This window comes from Canis lupus, chromosome X, assembly GCF_011100685.1.
Source record: "Canis lupus familiaris isolate Mischka breed German Shepherd chromosome X, alternate assembly UU_Cfam_GSD_1.0, whole genome shotgun sequence".
Taxonomy (NCBI): domain Eukaryota; kingdom Metazoa; phylum Chordata; class Mammalia; order Carnivora; family Canidae; genus Canis; species Canis lupus.
Genome location: NC_049260.1, coordinates 13,829,310 through 13,853,036, shown reverse-complemented (window position 1 = coordinate 13,853,036; position 23,727 = coordinate 13,829,310). Strand labels below are relative to the sequence as shown.

The 23,727-nt window shown below is 45.4% G+C and overlaps 1 protein-coding gene and 1 long non-coding RNA gene across 4 annotated transcripts in view; one reads left to right on the top strand and one right to left on the bottom strand.

Moving 5' to 3' along the window:
• Positions 1-23,727, bottom strand: part of NHS (NHS actin remodeling regulator) — a 347,302-nt gene that overhangs the window by 67,818 nt on the left and 255,757 nt on the right. The window lies entirely within an intron of this gene.
• LOC119868368 overlaps positions 1-23,727 on the top strand; it is a 65,534-nt gene that overhangs the window by 39,545 nt on the left and 2,262 nt on the right. Inside the window, exons 2-3 of one of the 2 annotated variants that reach the window (XR_005386173.1) lie at positions 11,993-12,070; positions 17,949-23,579. This is a non-coding gene — a long non-coding RNA (uncharacterized LOC119868368). Of the gene's footprint in view, positions 1-11,992; positions 12,071-17,948; positions 23,580-23,727 lie in introns of those variants that run through there. The other variant, XR_005386174.1, reaches the window with a different exon arrangement.

Below are 23,727 nucleotides of genomic sequence, written 5' to 3'. Positions count from 1 at the left end.
TGACCTTTAGTGGAGTGACCTCTTCCTCTAGCTCAGCATGGCAGTCTAGCCTAGCTGATTACTCAAAGTCATTTCCTCTTCTTCCTGGGCACAAAACTAGACTACATTTCCTAGCCTCCTTGCAGTGGGGTGTGGCCGTGTGTTAAGGTCTAGCAGTAGAATGTGGACAGAAGTGATTTGCACCACCTCCTGCACAACCCATAAAGACCTCCCACACATTCTCCTTCATATTCTTGAGACCTTAGAAGCCACGTACTGAAGATTAGGTATACTCATAAGACAAAAGGAGCTTGAATCCTTGAACTCTGGCTAGGAGAGGAGATACCCACCAATGAAGACAAACCAACTTTAGATATTCTGCAAGTTGTGAATAAACCTGAATTTTATTAAGCCATTGAGGTATTGAGCGTTATTTGTTCTAGCAGCTTGCACTACACTGATTCACTGAAGTCACTGTCTCACCATGGCTACTCATTCAGGCCTTTCTTGGCCTACAACATGATCCCTATTGTATTACCATTTACCTTTGTACTTTCTATTCGCTTTTCCTTCCAGTAGATCCCATTCCCTCAACTCATATGGCAACGGTGCAATCAGAGGCTTGCTCTTCTTTTTTTCTTTTTTTAAATTTTTTAAAAATTTATTTATGATAGTCACACAGAGAGAGAGAGAGAGGCAGAGACATAGGCAGAGGGAGAAGCAGGCTCCATGCACTGGGAGCCCGACGTGGGATTCGATCCCGAGTCTCCAGGATCGCGCCCTGGGCCAAAGGCAGGCGCCAAACCACTGCGCCACCCAGGGATCCCAAGGCTTGCTCTTCTTAAGTGAATGTTTTGTTTGATACCTAATTTGCCCATTAAAGTGGGATTCTCTTTTCATTGCTATATCATGTTAGTGGATGCTTTTATGGCCCTTTAAGTCATTTGTAATTTTAGGTAGGGGAATGATCAATGCTTTCATCTTTTCTCCTTCAGTTTGCTTAGAAGACCTGTTACTAGACTACCACAAAATATAGTCGTTCCCCAAATTATGATCATTTCTGAAATGGTGGGGGACCTGAGTCAATATGGCAATACTATCCATACATGGCTGTAGTTGCTTATACTATTTCTTCTCTAGATTTCAGCACCAAACACAGTATCAGGCATATAGTAAGTGTTCAATAAATGCCTGATGAATGAATGAATGAATGAATGAGGTTATTTGAAGTTGTTCACTACGCTGGTATGCTATGGAAATAATTTGCAAAAGTTTTTGTTCTTCAGAAAACATCTCTGAAGCCACCCTCTCAGTTTATAGTAAGCATTAGCAAAAGCTTATTCTTGAAAACCAGATGCATAGAAGTCAGGCTGAATTACATGTTGCTTTGGAGCATCCACAGCGGGAGGGCACACTAAGTAGGACTCAATTTTCCTGCTCCTCTAAGTGCTGGCTTTTTCTCTACCTTTGCTCTTTCTTCCCGAATTCTACCTCCAAATTATCTCTAGGAGTCTATGAGCAGTCACTCTTTGTCCTGACACACACCTCCCTAAGTCACCTACCCAGTGAAAACAGCAGGCCCCCCCTCCATCCAACACACTGTGCTCTATTTCTCTTCAGTGGCAACTCCCAGGCAATGGATTAGTGCCCAGGAATGTCTATGGCTAGCCCATGCTGAGATGTCTTCTGAGTGCCCCCAGAGCAAGTCACCCAACCCCACATGGGCTTGTGCCTTCAAAGTGCCTGTTGGCCCTGGATAGCAACTCTGAAAGTCACAAAGCAGAGCTTCACTGGTCAGAGACACCAAGGCCAGATCAAGTTGGCAAAAGAACATGATCAGGAAAGGAATGGGCTGTATCCTGCCTTTGAAGTGTAAAGAAATGCTTTTATTGTTTTTCTTTTACACCTTTAGACCCATGCAGCAATAGAAAGTGAGGTTAAAACACAAATGCCACCAACCTGCAAACCAAATGGCATGGGTCAATGACATCAGCCCTAAGACCTGTTTGGAGCCCAAGCAATGGTCCAAGTCACACATAGGATCAGCTTACTTGTTCTACCAATAGATCAACATCAGGAAGGGAAATTTGTGACAGAATTTCACCCACTGCAGAAACAGCTGGCTAATCTGGTCATTCCAGTAATAAATGAGAACCATTTATTATTTCATTACACTCACATCACCTATAAAACACCTTCTAAGCTGACTGTTTCCCAAAGGTTGACAGTGAATTCAATCAAAGGTATAGATTCAGTCCTGTGTAGATATGGGACAGACTTCTTTCAGTGGGATGTTATGGGGTTCCCTTCTGTCATTTCTGCAGGGAATTAAATATTAGGGCAGGGATGTTTATATAAGCAGCTAGTACCTAAACACAACCAGGGAATCTCATTTTACTTAAGAATGAGTTTCAGTCAGTGTTCTGACTTATTTAAAAAATTTTTCCTTCACAAGGTGTCAAACCAATAGCTTTGGTAAGCACAACATTTATTTGCCTTTATTGTCAACCCAGGTAAAGGTTTGTTCTTTCCAGAACAAAAGCCACCTGGGATAAGTGACATTCAGACATGCCGGATTCTTACCTCCCTCACCACTGTCGGCTTACCACTATGCCCTCTCAGGTCTTTTTCAGCTATTGGTTATTGGCTGAAGCCCATTCCAGAAATATGAGTGCTCTCTGTGGTAGGGTGCTCTGCAAATCCACAGAGACCAAGCAAACTGCCATTTCAGGGGCAACAAATTCCAGATGCTCTGTCCTCCTAGGGTGAATTTAAGCCAGTGGCCTGGTGCAGATGGGTCAGGGTCTGAACTGTGGGGCTATCAGAGCCTTTTTAGTGACAAGTATGGATTTGGGGCTTTGGAGTGGGTTGTGTTTATTTAGATACATCTCAAAAGGCTCATGTCAAAAACCGAGAAAATCCCAGTTGAATATTCAATTGTTAGTGAGGACTCAAAGATTGTCAGGCCCTTCCTTTGCCTCCTTCCCTGGACTGCACTTCATCAATCTTACTCCACTTCCTTTCTCTGTCCCCTTCACATTCCTTTCCCTATTGTCTTGGTTGAGGGCCTGGGCTCTCTAATAGACCAAGGCTAGCCTGACCTTTTTGGGTATGTTACTTTTCCATCCTGTAAAGAAACTCCACTTTTGGTGGTTTTTTTCCACTTGGTATATGAGGTAAAGGTTATAGCTATCATGGCCATGACAAGAATAAAATCCTTGAGTACTCAGGAAAATCAGACCAAGAAACTGGAATGACTGATCATTCTCTGGTCTTCATTGTTTATGCATTAAAAAAAAAAAAACAAAAACAACCGGGACACAAAGGCAAAAATAAACTATTGGGAGTACATCAAAATAAAAAGCTTCTGCACATGGGATGCCTGGATGGCTCAGTGGTTGAGCATCTGCCTTCAGCTCAGGCGGTGATCCTGGAGTCCTAGGATTGAGTCCTGCATCGAGTTCCCTGCATGGAGCCTGCTTCTCCCTCTGCCCATGTCTCTGCCTCTCTCTCTCTTTCTCTCTTTCTCTCTCTCCCTCTCTCTCTGTCTCTCGTGAATAAATAAAATCTTTTTTAAAAGCTTCTGCACAATGAAGGAAACAATCAACAAAACTAAAAGGCAACCTATGGAATGGGAGAAGATATTTGCAAATGACATATCCAATAAAGGGTTAGTATCCAAAATATATAAAGAACTAATCAACACCCAAAGAACAAATAATCCAATGAAAAAACAGGCAGAAGACATGAACAGACATTTTTCCAAAGACATCCAGATGGCCAACAGACACATGAGAAGATGCTCAACATCACTCATCATCAGGGAAATAGAAATCAAAACTACAATGAGCTATCACCTCACACCTGTCAGAATGGCTAAGCTCAACAATGTAAGAAACAACAGGTATTGGCTGGCAAGCATGCAGAGAAAAAGGAACCCTCATGCACCGTTGGTGGGAATGCAAACTGGTGCGGCCACTGTGGAAAACAGTATGGAGGTTCCTCAAAAAAGTTTAAAAAAATCCAGTAATCATATTACTGGGAATTTACCCAAAGAATACAAGAACACTAACTCAAAGGGATACATGCACCCCAATGTTTACAGTAATATTATTTACAATAGGCAAGATATGGAAGCAACTCAACTGTCCATCGATTGGTGAACGAATAAAGAACGGTATACACAGACATACACATACAATGGAGTACTATTTAGCCATCAAAAAGAATTAAATCTTGCCATTTGCAACGACATGGATGGAGCTAGAGTACAATGCTAAGCAAAATATGTCGAAGAAAGACAAATATATAATTTCATTCATGTGGAATTTAAGAAACAAATGAGGAAAGGGGAAAAAAAGAGACACAAACAAAGAAACAGACTCTGAGCTCTAGAGAACTAAAGGTTACCAGAGGGGAGGGGAGCGGGAGGATGGGTGAAACAGGTGATGGGGATGAAAAAGGGCACTTGTTGTGATGAGCACCAGCTGATGTATGGAAGTGCTGAATCACTATATTGCACACCTGAAACTAATACCTCACTGTGTTAACTGGAATTAAAATAAAAACTTTCAAAAAAGCAAAAACAACAAATATTAATCAGGCACCTGCCATGACCCTCCCCTGTGAAATGATCACCTTTGTTCCTGCAACTTCTGCCCTGCTTCTCCCACACTTTCATGTGCTGATGATAATGATGATGTCAACAACAAGTTTCTATCTTTCTCTGAATATTCACTCATTGAACAAATGACTACTGAGCATCCACTGAGTGCTCTTCCTACCTGAGGCACTGAGAAACATATGGGGTCTCTGTCTTCCTGGAGCTTGCTGTCTAGCAGGAGAGACAGATAAACATACAGATATAATATCAGGTGGCATAAATTCTGTGAGGAAGTCAGAAAGTGGGGTAAGGGGATAAAGAGTGATGGGGTTGCTGTTTTGAAGAGGGTGGCATAGCAGATAAGCTCAGTGCCTTGCCAGCATCACCTTGGCACTCCAAACGCTGCTTCCCATGACCTTCTGAGACTCTCTGGGGGGTGGTTTTTCTCCTGGAGATGGGAGAACGCTGGGTTACAAGCAGGGCAAGAAGTATTAGAGAATGCATGCCCCTGGGAGCAGCCCTCCACAATTTCAGACCTCCTCCTCCGAGGTTAAGCGAACTCAGAAGTGTGGTCTCCACCTCTCCCGGATTTCCTCAGCAGGACTGAGTTCCAAGCTGCCACGCGGTGCTTGCTTCATAGCACGACTCTATCACATCTGTTCCCTCCCCTCCCCTCCCCTCCCCTCTCCCCAACAGGCGTTACTTGCTTTGCTTGCCCCAGGAAACCACTTGTACTCCAGTCCTTGTCCCAAGGTCTCCTTCTGGGGGAACCCAAACTTAAGGTCGGTGGTTAGGGAAGGCTTCTCTCAAAGGTGACATCTGAGCAGATCCTTCATCTGGTGAAGCAGGGAGCGAAGGGGAGAGGTGCAGAAAGAAAAATGCAAGCAGAGAGAGCAGCCAAAGCAAAGGCTCCTCGGTGGGATCACATTTGAGTGTCTGAGGAACAGCAACGCCAGAGTGCAGGAACAGAATGAATGAGGGAAGGGGCAGTAGACAATGGCTTTCTTACGTTCTTCATTTATAGTTACAATACCTCTGTTAGTCCTTTCTGTCACTCTTTCCTCCAGTTGGTTCACTTCCCATTTCTCTGGTGGCTCATTTTATGAGAGTTCTGCCATTTTATTTGCATTTGTTATTTCACTCTATTTAAATGCATCTACCACTGATTGGTGCCTGGAAACAGGGAGACAGTCCACAGCCCTACTCAGGGAGGCAGCTTCCAGGGGGAAAGGAACAGGCTTTCTGCAGTGCCTCCTCCCTCCCCCAATTTTTTTTTTTTAAGATGGAGAAGGCTTACTTTCTCCTGTTTCTTCACCATCACTATCAGCAACAGCACCATTTCTTGAGAACCCACTGCGTGTCAAACTTGGAGCCATTTGCTTGGCCCTCATCATCTCTGCCCTCCTACCAACTCTGAAAACCAAACAGTAACTACCTTCTTCCTCCTATTTCACCAGGAAGGCAACCTTCTTCCTTCCTCCTATTTCACTCTCCTGCAGCAGACAAGGTGCTCACACTTCTGGCTACACGTGACACACCCCAGCAGCAAAATCCTGTGGCTGTCGTGCCCTCACCATGCATTCCAGGCTCTGTTGAGGTGGCTGCTTTGATCCTGGAACAGGAGACTCCAGATCACAGAGGATACGGAGTTCTCTTTAGGCAGCTGGCATGAGCTTAGCACAGATGCCTCCCAGAGCAGGATTGCTTTGCTGCCTCCCAGGAGGTTTATCATCAAAACTTCTTGCCCTGACCCACATTGTGCCTCTCTCCATTTGGGCTTCTGGAGCTACCAGGGAACCGACAGCGGAGTCTATTAGTGCTTCGTTCTGCTCACAGTTCCTTCTGGAGGAGTTGGCATCTAAAAATTAGGTAGCAATATGCAGGCCCTGAGGTGGTAACTGTTAAGGCCTAAAAGGCAGGCCAGGGAGACTGAACTCTATTGGCAGAACTGGTCTGTGGTCTGTGTGGGAAATCCTCTGTAAGGCTCTTCTTGTCTCTAGGGATTAGGTTTCTCCCAGGCTGGAAGCAGTAACAGTTGCCAGGGCTCCCTTTTCCTCCATCCTAATTGTCCTTAGTGCTTACCAAATATCTGTGTGTGCATCTATAGTCTCCATCTTCCTAGGTAGCTGGATTGGGGCCAAATGACAGAGTGTCAGCTACTAGCCAGTGAGATGTGGGCAGAAGCAGTGTACACCATTTATGCAGGCTTGGTCCTTACAAGACCTCCCTAAAACCTTGCCGCTCTCTTTGCCTCTGCTCCTGGGGCTACGTGCTTTAGGCTTATGTCAGACTTTGTATGATGAAGAAATAGGACTTTTATTATGTTAAAGTGCTGAGCTTTGTTGGTTTATGTGTTAACAGAGCATAACATAGCCTATCCTAAGTAATGCAGTTTTCCTGTACTCTGCCTTTCATTCATTCAGTCGCTCTTTCAGATAGCCTTCATTCACTTGGTATTGATTGTCTACTCCATGCTAGGCACTAGTACTTTAGCATGAATATACTTTAGGGGAAGCCTGGATGGCTCAGTGGTTAAGCTCTGCCTTCGGCTAAGGGTGTGAGCCTGGAGTCCCAGGATCGAGTCCCACATCGGGCTCCCTGAGGGGAGCCTGCTTCTCCCTCTGCCTATGTCTCTGCCTCTCTCTGTGTCTCTCTCATGAATAAATAAATAAAGTCTTTAAAACAATGAATATACTGGGGAGCCCGGGTGGCTCAGTGGTTTAGTGCTGCCTTCAGCCCAGGGCCTGATCCTGGAGACCCAGGATCAAGTCCCATGTCAGGCTCCCTGCATGGAGCCTGCTTCTCCCTCTGCCTCTCTCTATCTGTGTGTCTCTCATGAATAAATAAATAAAATCTTTTTTATTTATTTATTTATTTATTTTAATTTTTTATTTATTTATGATAGTCACAGAGAGAGAGAGAGGCATAGACACAGGCAGAGGGAGAAGCAGGCTCCATGCACCGGGAGCCCGACGTGGGATTCGATCCCGGGTCTCCAGGATCGCGCCCTGGGCCAAAGGCAGGCGCTAAACCGCTGTGCCACCCAGGGATCCCTAAAATCTTTTTTAAAAGAAAAAAATGAACATACTTTAGGTTCTTCTCCTCAAGGTGCTGGATGTCTAGGTAAAGAAGTAGATATGGGAACAGAGGCAATAACACAATGAGGTAAGTGTGTACTAGGTGCATAACACTGTGTTGTGTGCAGCAAAATAAATATTCAGAGGCCCTATCTTGAGAAAACTTCAAGCACTTTATTCTTCCCAGCTTTATTCTTTATCAGACTCCTTTCACTGAGGCAGTGCTTACCCCTGCACACTGCACCAGTTCTAAAAGATCTGCATTTACTGCCATTCTGCTTTCTACCTGTCTATTACTCCAAATCCATCTACCTGGAGTACCATGTCCATAGGTCACATCCCTGCTTGGAAATCATCCAGGGCTTTTTCATTGCCTACATAAAGTCCAAACTCCTCAATATGGTGTTGATCTAGGTCTGAAGCTATTTAACATTATTTTCCATTTCTCTTTTACCCAAAATTTCTCTTTCAACCTGATTGTTACAGTCCAGGTACTGCAACCCACTGCAGATCCTACTCCATGTCTTTCCTCACACCATTCTTTCACTACAACTCCCCTCTCGTCTAAGTCCCTTTTCTACAAGTATCACCTCAAGTGCTACCCTTTGGTGTTTCTCCTTACTCTAGTCTACAGTATTAATATATTCAACAACTTAGATGAAATGGATAATTCCTTTTAAAAAACTGGCAGGAGAAATAGAAAATATAAATAGAGAACTTGAATTTTTTATCTATCATCTATCTATCTATCTATCTATCTATCTATCTATCTATCTATTATCTATCATCTATCTATTTGAGAGAGAAAGCTAGAGACAGAGCACGAGTGGAAGGGGAAGGGCAGAGGGAAAAGCAGACTCCCCACTGACCAGGGAGCCTGATGTAGGGCTTGACCCAGGACCCTGGGGTCATGACCTGAGCTGAAAGTAGATGCTTAACTGACTGAGCCACCCGGGTGCCCCAAGAATGTGAATTCTTAATCAAAACCTTTCCCACAAAGAAAATTCCAGGCCCAGATGGCTTTATCAGTGAGTTCCATAAAACATTTTAGGAAGAAATAATACTAATTTACACAAATTCCTTCAGAAAACATAGAAGGAGGGAATATTTCCCAACTCACTCTATGAAGTCTTGATACCAAAACCAGATAGGGTCATCTCTAAAAAATCTATAGCTACCATCATATTTAATGATGAAACACTGACTGCATTCCCCTAAGACTGGAAAGAAATCAAACATCTACTCTCACTACTGTAATAAAACACAAGAAAGTAAGTAGTAAATATTGTTATTATCAGACAAGATAATTGGGTAGGTTAAAAACCCTATGGAATCTATAAAAACTGGTAGCATTAAGAGTGAATTTAGAAAAGTCACTGGATGTAAGGTCAATATAAGCTATATTATATTCAGGGATCAGAGGACATTGTTAAAAATGTGTATCCTCCCCAAATGTACTAACAGATTTAAATCGATGGCCAATCAGAACCCCAGCGTTTTTATCTGAAGAAATTCATGAGCTGATTCTAAAATGCTTATGGAAATGAATAGGTTCTGGAATAGCTGAAATGATCTTGAGAGGGAAGAACAAATCTGGAGGATTCATACTACTTGATTTCAAGACTTACTATAAATCTACAGCAGTCAAGACAGTGTGGTTTTGGCAAGAGTGTAGACCTATAGATCAATGGAGCAGAACAGAGAGTCCAGAAATTGACTCACAAAGCTGCGTGTTTTTGTTTTTGTTTTTTTTTTCTTTAGAAAAGGTGTTAATTCAATGGGAGAAAAAAAGATTTTTTTTTTTTTTTTTACGCATGGTTCTGGAACAACTGAATATACATATGAGAAAAAACTGAATTTTGACCCCCACCTTACTCCAAATACAAGAAGTAATTATAGAAGGATCATAGCCCTAAACATAAAAGCTAGACCTATAAAACGTCTGAAAGAAAATGCAGGAGAAAATCTTCATGAACTTGAGGGAAGCAGATTTCTTTGACAGGCCTCAAAAGGGACTAGCCATAAAAGAAAATACTGATGAATTGGACTCTTTGTCAAAAATTTAAAAATCCTACTCACCAAAAGAACATTACTGGGAAATAAAATTGGCAAGGCAGACTAGGAATAAATATTTGTAATCCATGTATCTGACAGAGAACTTTCAGTTGGAATATATAAAGAGCTACTACAAATCAATAATAAAAAGACAAAGAACCCAATTAAAAATAAGAAAAGGGATTAACTAGACATTTCAGAAGAAAATATATGAATGTCTAATAAGTACATTAAAAGGTATTCAACATTATTTGTCATCAGAGAAATTCAAATTAAAATCACAGTGAGATACCATTTCACATCCACCAGGATAGCTGCTAATATATCAATTGCTGGCAAGGATAAAGAGCAACTAGAACTCTGATAAATTGATGGTGGGAGTGTAAAACGGTATAATCATTTTGGAGTAATCTCTGCCAGTTCCTTATAAAACTAAATGTACATGTACCCTATGACTAAGCAATTTTATTCCTATTTATCCAGGAGAAATGAAAACATAAATCCACAAAAAGATGTGTACAAAAATATTCTCAGCAGCTTTATTCATAATAGCCCCAACCTGGATACAGCCCAACTAAATGGATAAACTGTGCTAGATTTCTATAATGGATTACTTCTCAGCAATAAAAAAGAAAAAGGAATGAACTACTGATACTTATAACAATATGGGTAAATTTGAAAAATATTTTGCTGAAAGAGGCCAGACATTGTTTTTAAAGATTTTATTTATTCATTTATTAGAGAGAGAGAACAGGGGAGAGGAGGAGGGGGATAGAGAGAGAATCTCCAGCAGACTCGTGCTGAGCATGGTGCCTGATGTGGGGCTCGATCTCACGACTGTGAGATCATGACCTGAGCTGAAACCAAGAGTGGGATGCTCAACCCATGGAGCCCCCCAGGTGCCCTGAGGCCAGACATTTAAAAAAATGTTACTGTAGGGGTGCCTACACGTCGGGTGCTGTGCTCATGGGGAGTCTGCTTGAGGATTCTCTCTCTGTCTCTCCTTCTGCCCCTTCCCCCACATTTGCTTGCCCTCTTTCTCAAATAAATCTTTAAGAAATCATACTATATGATTCCATTTATATGAGGCTCTTGAACAGGCAAATCTACTCTATATGAAATCAGCATAATAGTTGCTAAAGTGGGTGGAAGATTAGAAAGGGGTACTAACAATTTTGGAGGTAATGGAAATGTACTATATATCATTTCAGGAGGTGGTTACAGACATGTATATGTCAGAGCTCATGGAACTCAACCCTTAAATCTTGTATATAGCTTAATTGTATTTAGGTTATATTTTAATAAAAAAAATTACTCCCAACCCCTCCCCAAAACACTGTGTTGGGTGCTACTGTACTATACTGTTATTCATTATTTTCATACATGGTTATCCATTTTAAACTCTCTCAGATCCCTCACATAATAGGTGGGACTCCATATTTGTTGAATGAATGAATCAGTAATAATTGAACAGTATAAAAGGGAAAGGAAAAGTAAAGAAAAATTAGAGTATGACATGATACACATTTATAATGTTTTTGTTTTCCTATGAGTCAACACCATTTCAAACACAAGTCCCTGTCTCCCAACACAAAACAATAGCCCAATATCTAAGACATCTTGCTTTTATTTACAATAAGAGAGGATGCAAGGAAATAAGAGAAAGCTTTTGTCTCTTGTATTTTGTGGTAACACCACATAATTATTACTCTATTTCTTAACTCTAGTGAGATAGACCAAAAGACATCTGATGAATCACCTTTTCATTCATAAAACCCTGCTTATATCTTTCATCGCTTTTATCCTCCTAGAATAATAGCAGAGAAACAGTACTTGATGGGCCTGCATTATCAGACGCTATTGGAAAGGTCTAGATAAGAGTGCTGAACCACCTATTAGTATTCTGCATGCAAACCCTTCTCTATAACCCAGAGTCATCCGTTTCCTGGCAACCCTCAAAATTTCATTCTCATTGAATTGCTAGATCTTTATCAAAATATAATTATAGCCTTAATTTGAAAGATAAATTTTGATTGCCAGTGCCATGCCCAAAGGAAGAAATAATCAGGTGGGAGAACACTTAGGCACGATTGTTAACCATATAATCAATGTCATGAATCACCCAACCCCTAAAAAAAAACTTTGTGGGGAAAAACTTTGTGAGGGGTAAAGTGAAGAGGGGAAAAAATCATCGAGGCATCAGACTTACTTATGACTGTTATATTATGTTTGCTCATTTTCTCATATTGTTGCTTAACTACTTGTCCTCTCTTCCCAGGTAGAAGAATCTGGGGAAGGCCGGTTCTATGTGTCCTGCTTCTTTCTGTGTGTTTCCACAGTGGCCCAACCTGTAGTGGTAAGTAGCCCAGTCTACAGGCCCCCTATTTCAGGTCAGGTTCCCTGGAAGTAGACTTTGACGTAGACATTGGTGTGTGAGAAGCTTGGTACAAATGCTCTTGGGGTCAACACCTGCAGAGGAATTAAGCAGGACTGGGCAGAGAGAGAAAGCAACTATGACACAGTTACAGCAAAGGCTTGGCTGGTCCTGAGGAGGAACTCTGGAGATGCCTTGGCTCTGAAGAACTATCCTGAGTCGAGGCAAGGTGACCCGTCATTGGAGTAGTGCTGACCTGGGAAGGGGTGTGCCCTCGGGCAAGGTGGCTCTCTTGAGCCAAGGACAGTTCCCAAAGAGGGACTTGGCTGTGAGCTGCCAGCCACGAGTGCCGAGCTTTGACTAGTGAGTGCTTGAGTCCTGTTGAGAAGGGGGGATATGGGCAGTGCATTAAAGTAACCAGGTACCCCACAGACTGTAGTGACTGAAGGGCAGGGGGAAGCTGATGTGAAATGGAACCCTGAAGGATTGAGCCCACTAACCCATTTCTGCAGGATTGCAGCTCTGAACCTCTTGAGGCAGCCAGGGGCTCCTGCTGTGCTTGCTAAGTCACCTGGGAATGTGTGACTTGCCGGGGAGGAGTAGACGGAGATCAGAAATAGTCTTGTCTCCTGATCCAACTGGTATGCTACTGACTTTTCAGAAATTATTCTTAGTTTATATCTGAGGGCGGGTACTGATACTTTTTAAAAATTGCTACCTTTGAGACAAAGTATGGGAGACACAAGAGAAGTCACACCCTTCAGTCCCCTTTCCTTTCGGGCAGTGACATCTATAGCATCAGTGCTCTCATGGACATAAATGGTTTGTTGGTTTGGGGATGGAGAAGGAACCAAGCATATATATAAGTTTTTTTTTTCCACTGGAGTGAAAAGAATGGATTTCACCTACATTTTAATGTACAGTCAACTTCTCTTGAGACCTTTGGGAATCCTCACATTTGTAAATACAGAAGCTTCAGATTTCACCACTGGGTAGCCTGTTTCTACACCACCTGGTATTTATGCCCTTGGTGAATTTCTCTGTCCTGGAGTCTGGGCTGGGCCTGTGACGTGTGCATTCTGTCAATAATACAAGATGCAGGCCCAGCCTTGAGAAGGCCTGGAAGCTTCTGCCTTTGCACTCTTTGGGGACCCTAAAACGCTAGGTAAGAAGTCCAGTTACCTTGCCTGGAGAGACCACATGGAAAGGCTGCTTGGAGAGGAAGTCCCAAGACAACACAGAAAGAGGAGTGCAGCCAAGCCCAGCAGCCCAGCTGAACCAAGCCCCCAGGTGGCATACTAGCCGAATGGCTACCAGTGAGACTAGCAGAACTGCCCAGTGAGCTCATCCCAGACTACAGCATCTTGAACCAATAGATGGGCTGTTGTTTCTTAAGCCAGTAAGTTCTGGGGCAGTTTCTTAAGCAACAATAAACAAAACAACCCCAATGAGCAATTACCTGGAGTCAAGTGACTATGCTCACCTTGCCCAACCCCCACCAAGTCACCAAGGTGCCTTTTAACCTTCCACTGAAAAGTCCTTCTCTCATTTGATGGCTGTTTTTCACAAGGAAATAAATATTTTTATTACTTCACAATAGTTACTGCCTACCCAGTGATGAGAAGAACAAAAATTTTAAAAAGTCTCATTGGCCTGTCAGAGCTGGAGGCTTGGGGATGGGGATCCCTCAAACGGGTGTGACCCTGTGTATCAATTTCATATGCTTGGGGCTCAAATTCATGCCTCAGCAAATTTACAGATGACTCCCTGTCATGGACCTTCAAGGTCACTCACTGAGAGAGAAAACTCAGAATATTAAAGCCTGAGTAACAGGGTCTGCATTGATTGGACACACCACAGAGGGCTAGACATGGAGTCCGCCAGATTTGAGATGTAGTATAGTAAAATAATCCAGGGCTAGATTCTGGAGCCAAATTACCTGGGATCAAACTCCGTATCTGTCACTTGCTATCCATAAAAGCTTGGGCAAGTTACTTAATCTTTTTGCCTTAGCATCCTCATCTCTAAAGTGAGGATAATAGTCCCTACCTCCCAGAGTTACTGTGAAGATTAAATGAGCTAATATATGTACAGGACACAGACCAGTAACCTGACTATTCTAAGCTTGACCATAAGTGGTTCTGTAGTAGGAACTGGAAAAAAAATCTCACAAGGATTTTAAATAATGTGAATAGCTGTTTCTAGTGATTATACACAATGAAAGGCTATCCAGAGACTGTATATCAGCTTTCTGAAACTATATCCAATATAATTGGTTCTGATTCCAGCCCTGCCATAAACTAGCTGTGTCACAGTGGGCAAGTGATTTATAACATGAGGATAATGACAATGACCTTGCCTAAAGAGGCTAGACCAGATGGTCCCTCTAGGAGCCTTTTATATCTCTATACCTTTCCAAATTCCTGAGACAGGAAAGGGCAGGTGGAATTACCACCATTTTTAAGATGGAGATCTGTATTTAGCTACATGACTTGTCCAGAGCCAAACCCAAATCCCAGACTAGAGCTTTAAAAAAAAGGGTGTCTTTCACACTGGAGGGCTTATTGCCATGGCACAGACATTTCCCAGTCTCCCTTACAGGTAGATATGGCCATGTGATTGAGTTCTGGCCAGTGGAATATGGGTGGAGAGGAGGTGTGCTACTTCCAGGACAAGCCTCCATGCTCTCTCTATTCCCTGTTGAGGGATGGCTAGATCCAGAGGAAGCCCGGGAAGGACTCTGAGGCCCTATGGGATAAGTAGAGCCACAAGAAGGCATAATACCAGCTTATCATTACAAGCCCAAAGTTGATTAGATGTTATGTGATAAGAAATAAGCTGCATTGTGTTAAACTCCTGAGATTTGGGGCTTGTTACAGTATTGACCTTCGTTGACCCATAAGCTCAGTGTCTCTAGTTGATTGCTGGTTCAGGTTGTGAACTTCAAGAGGAAGAAGCCCCTTCTTGTTTAAGAGCAAGGGATTGTTGACATCTTCTTTGCATAGGCAGAGCAAAGTCAATGACATTTTTATAAAATCTGAATCCCAACTCATGGTCTTCCCATCTATTCTTCTATGTGGGCCAAAGAGTTAGCTACTGGGCTTTTTGGCTAGATTGAATCAGCATCACTTTCACATCTTCCGTAGGGAACACAAAGATGGCGGGAACACTTTAAAGATAAACTAGCAACTGTTTCCAAGTCTCTACTAGATAACTAGAGGAACAAGTGATTTCTTAGAGGTGCTTTCTATTTCCTGGTCTCTTCCTTCCCCTAAATCAAGCTACCTTAATATTTGCCAGTGGTTATACTTACGATCTACAGAAAATAAGGTAAACTTTTAAAAATCAAAATTCACTTTGGAAGGGAGAAGAGAATTATCGAGTAGAGTCTACCTTGAATAGAGCACCAGTGATGGGTATTCACACCTTCCCTCCTAGATTCTCATGCTCTTTAGTTTGTTTCTTTCACTGTAGACAATTAGGCATTTACATTTTTTGGCAATCGCCAATGCATTTTTTTCCAAAACAAAACAAAACAAAAAAAAACTCTAGTTCAGTCAATCAAGAACAAGAGGAGCCTTTTTACTTCAAGCTGGACTTTGCCACCTTTGCTTCCAAAGAAAAGATGAACATGGGGGAAATGAAGGCTTTTGAAAATAAATAATGGGAGAGGCCTAACAGGCTCTCAGGATCGACAACCCACAGGAATAGACTACTGTGGCCACTGAAAAGTTCTCAGGCCCTTCCTGGCTCCATTCCATGTGGTACCTTCTCCATCAGCTGGGGGCAGCCCCCTTGAGACAGAATGGGCACCTCTCAATTACCTGGAAGAGGTTTGTCACTCAACTGTCCAGGGGTTTCCATCTGGAAAGGAAAGAGTAGCACCCCAGCTACTGTCTGCACTGAGGAAGCTGGTATATGATTTCAGTGCCACCCTGGACCTTTGGGTCCCTCTGTATTCTGCGCCAGACTCCTTTGGAGGTGGGGAGTGGCCTGCTGTCCCCTGAGCACAGAGGAGGAAGCCCCATATATATGGCTAGTTGGAACTCCTAGGGAATGTAAAGCTGCAGGTGCCAATGGCTGGGGCTGGGGAAGGGGTCCCTGTCTGGGCTCCCATCCCCCAATCTTGCAGCCCAGCTGCTTTGGGCCTCACATAGGACTGGATGAGCTACTGCCCTTCTCACACAGACCAGCACCACAGCATCCCTGCCCTGCTGAGGATAGTTGCTGAACTGCTCTGAAGGATATGTGGACCTGGTCTCATGCTGTCTGGGGGCCCAAGTTTGGCTCACCCTCATGCAGCTGGGAAGGGAGACCCCATTTTTGTAATAGTGGGGTCAAGCTAAGCTGCATCTCCAGCCGCAGGGCTATTTTTAGATGCTGTTATCTTTGCCTTGCTCACAAGCAGCTGTGAAAAACAAACTGGTGACCAGGAGGCACGAAACTGCATAACAGAAACCTCATAAAACAGGAGCTCCCAAACTCAAGAGCAGACCACACTATGGCTACAACACCGTGCACCATCATGGCCGGGCCTGCTTAACCTGCCCTTAAGGGGGCACCAGTTGGGGCTTTGCTCTTTCGCTGCCCGCGCATTCCCTGGCCTGGCATGCCCTGGGCAAGTCCAGCTCTGGACCACCAGGTCTGTCAGGGCTATTCAAACAGGCAGCCCCACTCATGCCCACAGATGGTGACCCAGGTGGACAGGTGTGTCAGGGGAGCAGGCGCAATAGGGTTAACGCTGCCACAAAAGGAAGAGCTCCAGCTCTCTCGCTTCTCTCTTCCAGCTCATCCTAACAGTCCATTTGCCTTACAGCATCACAGCCAGCTCCATGACAGTGAAACCCCTGCACAGGCAAAATGTCACCCAAAACCAAGTGGCAGGGCAGGAAAACAGGATGGAGCCCCAAGCTGGATCCCCGACTTCTCCCCAGCCCTCGGAGCTCCCAAAAGGCTGGGCTTCGGGGCACACTCCCTCTCACAAAGCCCTCGAGTCCACATGCCCCCTATAGGAAACCCACCATCAGCCCCTGCAGCCCCGAGAGGCCCCCTCCACTCAGCTGGTAAGGGCCTGGGTAGCCGCGTGGAAAAGTGCCGCCCCGCCCCAGAACCCGGGATGAGGGGCGAGGTGGAGGCGGCAAACTTCAAAGCTGCAGCTGCAATATGCTTAAAATAAAAGAACCCTGAAAGCCAGAGCTGTTCCCCTCGCCCCTCGGAGCTACGCGCGGTGCACCTTGACCGCCTGCTCACCCTCACTCCGCTCGGCCAAGGGGACCTGACTCTCAGACCTGGGGGCGGCGGGGCGGAGGGGGGGCGGATTTCCTCCTAGGCTGGCGCGCGGCGGGGCTGCGGCTCTTGCTTCCTCCGTCCCCCAAGTTCCCCCACCACCCAGAGGTGTGAAAAATTAGTTTAAAATGATGTCACCTGCCCCTACCCCTTCCCCCCAGGCTGGTCCCATCTCCCACACACCCGAGTGGCCTGGGCTGCGAGTCGCGGAGCATCCCGGGGGGTTGCGGTGGGGCGCCGCGCCAAGGCTAGCTTCCCCGGGCGCCCGCTCAGGCTCGGGCTCGGCCCTGGGAAGCCCGCCCGCGCATCGTTCCCCCGGTGCAGAGATCCTACCGCCCGTGCGCCCTGGGCGCGCCGCCGGGCCCCGCGCCGGCTCCCCAGGAATGCGGCCGTCAGGTGAGGTAGGCATGCGTGCCGGCTCCGCAGCGAAGCAGCAGCTGGCTGGGGCGCTGGGCTCAAGATATGCCTCTTCTCCCTCTCCCCGCAAAGGAGAGGCCTCTCGGGGGGAGGGGGGCTTTCCAGCGCCTTGTTGCGTTAGGACTGCATTCCCTCTTCCTTTTGCCTTTTATCTTAGTTTCTCCTTCAGATGCAAAAAGGGAGATCGCAGGAGTCCATGCTCAGCTCCAGCCTAACTCGGTCCACAGGCAGGGAGAGAATTATGAATGGATGCTGCCTTCTGATGAGGAAGTCGACTGGGGAGGTCTCTGCGCACGGCGCGCTCCATCAAAGCCGGGGCATTGGCCCCTCCACTGCTTCAATGCTGCAGGCTGAGACACCTAATTGACCACTGGGAAATCAGGTGCCGGGAGACCTGGGCGGGACGTAGCCCCAGGGCCACGCTGAGATCGAGCGCCTTGCCGGTGTAGACAGCTTCGATTTACAGCCCAGTGAATGGAGGGGACTGCGGCAGCCAAACCTCCCGGGCAGCAGGCACGGTTGCACCAACGCTCTGCAGACAACCGCCCGGCTCCGTGAACATCTCCCAGCTCCGCTGGGCTAAAGGGAACCTGCTAAAAATAATCCGTCCCCTGCCGCCAGCCGCAGTGAGCTGCAGGACTCAGCCCCCAGCCCCAAACTCTGCGGTGCGCGGGAGCCGGCCACAAAGCCGGCCCTGCGCGCTTAGACAAGCCGGGGGTTGCGGAGGATGCTGGGTCCGGATTTCTGGAACCTGTGCGTTTGCTTCTCCGGTAGCGCGACTGCCCGTGCTGCGTGTTACCCATGCCCGGAGTGGCAGTGGGCTCGGCACATCACCAACAGGCTGGACCGACCACGGCTGCTCAGCACCGCACCCCCGCGGCTCCCTTCTCACCTCCCTTGTCCCCAGTCTTTGACCAACAGCAGAAGAATGAGAGACGCTGACGGTGCCAACTCCTCCAGCCCCGGCAAGAGGGAAGCCAGACACTGGTGTGGAGTAGGTGCCGGGTGTGTAACAGGACTAGGGCAGCCCCCAGATTGTAACATTGCGTCCCTTCCCCCTATTCATCTCTGGTGGCTGAAACCTTGCATCCTAGATACAACTCACTCTGCCCAGGCTTAAAAACACTGCAAAGACAATGCCTTCACAGTGATGAACTGATCTCCAGGGAAGGGTGATTTACTAAGCCAGCTGTGGGGTTGAATCAGGGTTAAAAACCATGGCATTGTGTGCCCATGCCTTAGGCTGGTAGGTTGTATATATAACAACAGCATGCAGAAGAGAAAAAAGCCATTTAGGGCCACTGCACCACTTATGGGATATACCCTAATATATAACAAGGGGGAAAAAAAACAGTGGATGAAATTATCCAAAGATGCCTTGTGGGACACAGTTTTTGGTAATCTGTCTTGATGCCTTGGAAACCCATTTCAGAAAAACTTGACTATTTTCTGACCAGGTCATCTATTTTCAAATAGGGAGGTTTATGCCCTGGACAGATTTACATGTGTGGGCAGTACTATGTCCACGAGGCCGGTGACTCCTCCATAATTCACAGATTGTGGTGAAACACTAACTTGCCAAGGTCATAAGAAATCACAGGGTTTGCATGTGCACTGGTAGAGCATTTCCTAATTGGCATTACTATGAATTATGATTGTGGTCACATGAAATATCACATCGAACCCAAGTTAGTCTGGGTTGGCTGCTGTCCTCCGACCCCACTCACACTAACCTCCTTGGAGGGTTGCCAGCTACCAGGAAGGTTAGAAGATCTGGCCGGAGTCCCCCTGAAAGATGGTGTGGCTAGGACAGGAAGGTTGAGGAGGAAAGAAGTGCTGTGGCCACTCCCCCATGAGGATCAGAGGAGAGCCATGAACCCTACAGTTTAAGGGCTAGGTAGGCAAAGGAGAAGAGGCTACCAGAGAGAAAGAAAGAGATGAGTCAGAGAAGCAGGAGACCAGGAGGGAAGGAGGGCCCTATCTCAGAAATCATGGGACAAAAAAGTTTCAAGGAGGCAGCATGATTGAGAATGCAAATGTCACTGAGAGGTCCATGGGAACAGTTTTGTCCGCCAACAGCCGACCTGTGCCCCTTAGACTTCAGGAAGGCCTGATGGAGTGGACACTGATATGAAGTATGGGGTGGATGGGAAGGCCAGCCAGAGCTTCTGAAAAGAAAAGAGAAGTCTTTCCCTTAGACTTGCTCATCAAAGGATCGGTGGCACCAGCAGCATTTGGGAACCTGTGCCACCCACACCTGGGAGAGGTGCACAGTGAGGTCTGGAGATCCGTGTGTATTCACAAGCTCCCAGACCCACTCTACTCGGGACACTGGAAGTCCCACCAGGGGACTCAAACTGGTCAGGCTCTGAAATGAGAATTTATGTCTAGGTGAGCAAGATGGTGAGCTCATAGGGAGCTGGTGGCCGAATCACTAACCCTGTATCCCAAGAGTTGAACTGTGTTGCTCCGGGTTTTTGGGGCTGCTCTGTCAAGAGAGAGCCTTGCCAGCACTCCCTAAAGTAATGGAAATGGCCACATCTTCCCCTTCACATTGATCTTTACAACACCGAGGTTGTTATTAACAGTGATAATGAAAATAAATGATATAACTAGATAGTTTGCACGTGAATGAAGTTTTAGCAGTTCCCATGGTGTAGAGGGGAAAAAAAAAACAAACCAACAAACCGGGTTTTTGTCCCAGGAAGACCTGTGCTTGAATCCTAGCTCCTCCACCTCTTAGCGGTATGGCCTTGGGAAAATGATTTGACTTCTCTGAACCTTGGTTTCCTCATTTGTAAAATGCAAACAGGAATACCTAATTTATAGGCTTATTAGGAAGAGTAAATAAAAGATACAAAGCACCATGATGGTGCCAGCACATAATAAAAGCCCAACAAAGGCAGTTCCTTCCTGTTAGAAGTCTTCATGTGCATGCTCGTCTAGTAGTTTTTCTGGGGTCCCTGTCCCCTGAAAGGTGGTTAGAGTACCCGATGCTTCCCATGGCTGAGGGCTCCAAAGGAAGCACATACTGAACATCTCTTAGATGCCAGCTACTGTGCTACGTGCTGGCCAGGAGAGCAGGGTCTGGGCCCTGCTGGAACTGGCATTTTAAGGGCAGAGTTTGCATCCCAGTGCAAATGGGTATCCTACTTGTTTTTATTGGAAGCCAAGGATACCCAGTCTCAAGAAGAAACAACTGCAAATGTGTCCTCCGTAGGACAGTGATCAGTAAACTGGTTCTGCTGTAAAGGGCCAGACAGTAAATAATTTAGGCATTGTGGGCCACGCAATCTCTGTTGAAACTAGTTCACACTGCTGCTGTGTGTGTAGCTCAAAAGCTGCCACAGGCGAGGCATAAATGAATGGATGTGGCCGTGTCCCAATAAAACTTTATCCACAACAGCAGGCGGCAGGTGAGATTCGGTCCGTGGGCCACAGTTTGTCAGCCTATGATCTATACTGTGGCTCAAGGCATAAATATTCCCTTTACCTGGTACTGCCAGGAAATACGGAAGTCTCCATAGGTGATTTTGCACGTAACTAAAGTTTATCCAAACACGAGCAGTTTCCTGAAGCCCCTTGTTATTTTAAAGCCTATTTTATACCTTCCCTGGAAGAAACTGGCTAGTTAGCTGTTCACCAGACTGTCTCTGCCTTTCCCCCACAGCCAGCTTCCCTTGCAGTTAGGTGCAGCCACATAACTGAGTGCTAGCCAATGGAACGTGGGCAACGGGGTGTGTGTCTCCAGGCCGGGCCCATAAAACTCCTACCCGTTCCTACACACACTCCCATCTCCCTCCTGCTGGCTAAACACAGGCGCTCTGTCGGGTGGTGGAACCCCAAGATGGAAGGAGCCTTGGTACCCAAATGACTGCATGCTGGCCTGCATTAGACTGCACTGTGAGAAATAAGCCTCTGAAATGTTGGGGATTTTATTACCAGAATTTAGCCTACCTTGAACAATTCACTTTTCCTATCTTTTTAATCAGATGGTAGGAAACACAATTTAATGCTTTGGTGACTACTTAGGGTCTTTATTAAGAAGGCTTATTATTGGTCTCTATGGTAACACATTTCAAAGACTCCTTTTTGGGTTTCCAAGCTCTTTCCCTGATATTTAGCTCTCCACTGTCATTCCTCTTTCACCCTCCTTCTAGCTCCTTCCCCGTGGTTTGAATCCACAGTGAGCTGAAGAAAACAGACACCATGGCTGAGTAACATCTGTTCATTAAACAAGAGTTACTAATGGTCTGAGCAAGAACCTAAGCAAGGTTCTTAATGAAGTTCACGGGCTTGCTCACAACTATTTGCAGCCTTCGGAAGCTCCCTTCACTGACTTTCAGCCTCAGTGCTGTGTTCTAGAGAGCTGAAGTTATTGGAAATTCAGCATCTCTGGAATCAGTGTGGCATTTCAGTATTATCTAGCCCACAAACTTTCAATTTTTCTACTAGTCAGCCAGGGGGGATCCATGATAAAGATTCTAGTTCCGTGCCTTGACGTTCATGGGCTAGGCAGCTTTCGAAATACACTTTCGGATTTTTCTGCACATAGATTAAGCCCATTATATGCTCCAAATCTGCTTTAAACTCACCTTTTCTGCTTAATTATTCTGTGGACACCAAGAGATATTAGTTAGCTCATAGCTTATAGGAACTAGGAGAATTGACTTGAAAAGGCTAAATAATTTTATTCTTGTTCCAGAGCTGGTATTACCTTTATGTCTTGGGCGATTTACCAAGAAAACTGAGCCAAGCTTTGGACCTGGTCTTTGGATTATTCTGAGAGGTGGGGATATGGTCCTCTCCCAGCATGAGGCAGGATCCAGGAGAGGAGTTGGTAGGGCAGATCAATGAAGCAGGGATTGGAGGAAGCAGACAGAGTCCAGATACCTTGACAGTCTGATTTTACTTTTTTATCAAAAGAACTGAGATAGCTGTATTTAAATGATCCTCTTGGTCTGTCTCTTCATCTATGAAACAAGGAGGGTGGAGATGATCTATCAGGTTTTCTCTAGGTCTGTCATTCTGGAAGTCTATTGTTCTATGAAACCTGGAACCAAAAATCTTTCTGAAATGATTGCTGATCATCAGTGCTTAGTTTCTCTTCCCATTTCTGCTGATACTCCAGAAACTGACAACTCTACACATAAACTTTAGCATCTGCAAGGGCAATAATATGTTCTGTGGTCTGCGCAGGCTGGGGAAACCTTTTGCCCCAGCATGACCTTGTTCGTGACCTTGGGGATCTCAATTCCAGCTCTACGCTCTACCATACGCACCCTCTCCTCATGTTCTTGGAGGCTGGCTTCCCTACTTTATTCTCCCCAGCTCCAGTGATGGAAACCCAGGTCTGCCTCCAAAGCTCACTTCCCTGAAGCAAGCTGGATATCCCCTTCATGGCGATGGGCATGGCAGAGCCTTGTCTCCCATGTCTCCTTGGCAGCACGTTACTCCTACTGTTGCCCCGCCACTGCTCATAAGAGACCCCACGACTTCCAGAAGAAATCAGGGCTATAAAATGGCTCACTCGTTCATAAGGAGCTATGTGTTTATTCATATATATTTTATATCATAACAAATGTAAATTAATTTCAGGGTGCAACTACCCAAGCTAGCATCTATATGGCTGCCTGTATAAAATTTCTCTCTCAAAATTCTCTAAACCATCTGGCATAAACTACTGTATTGTGACCTGTTAAAATAAGTAACAGCTGTGATAATCCCTCCCGATTTATGGCAAGCTATAAAACTCTGCATATACTGGCAATGCATATAAAATAATAAATAAAACCATTATCATTCTGTGCTGTCTTGGTGGGAATTATGATGATTTAGCCAAAATGGAGCCCTATGGAATGCATCAGAGGAGAAGCAGAGGTTTTGCCCAATCTGGCCCCCTCTAGCCCCCAAAGACCAACTTCACTACGTAGAGT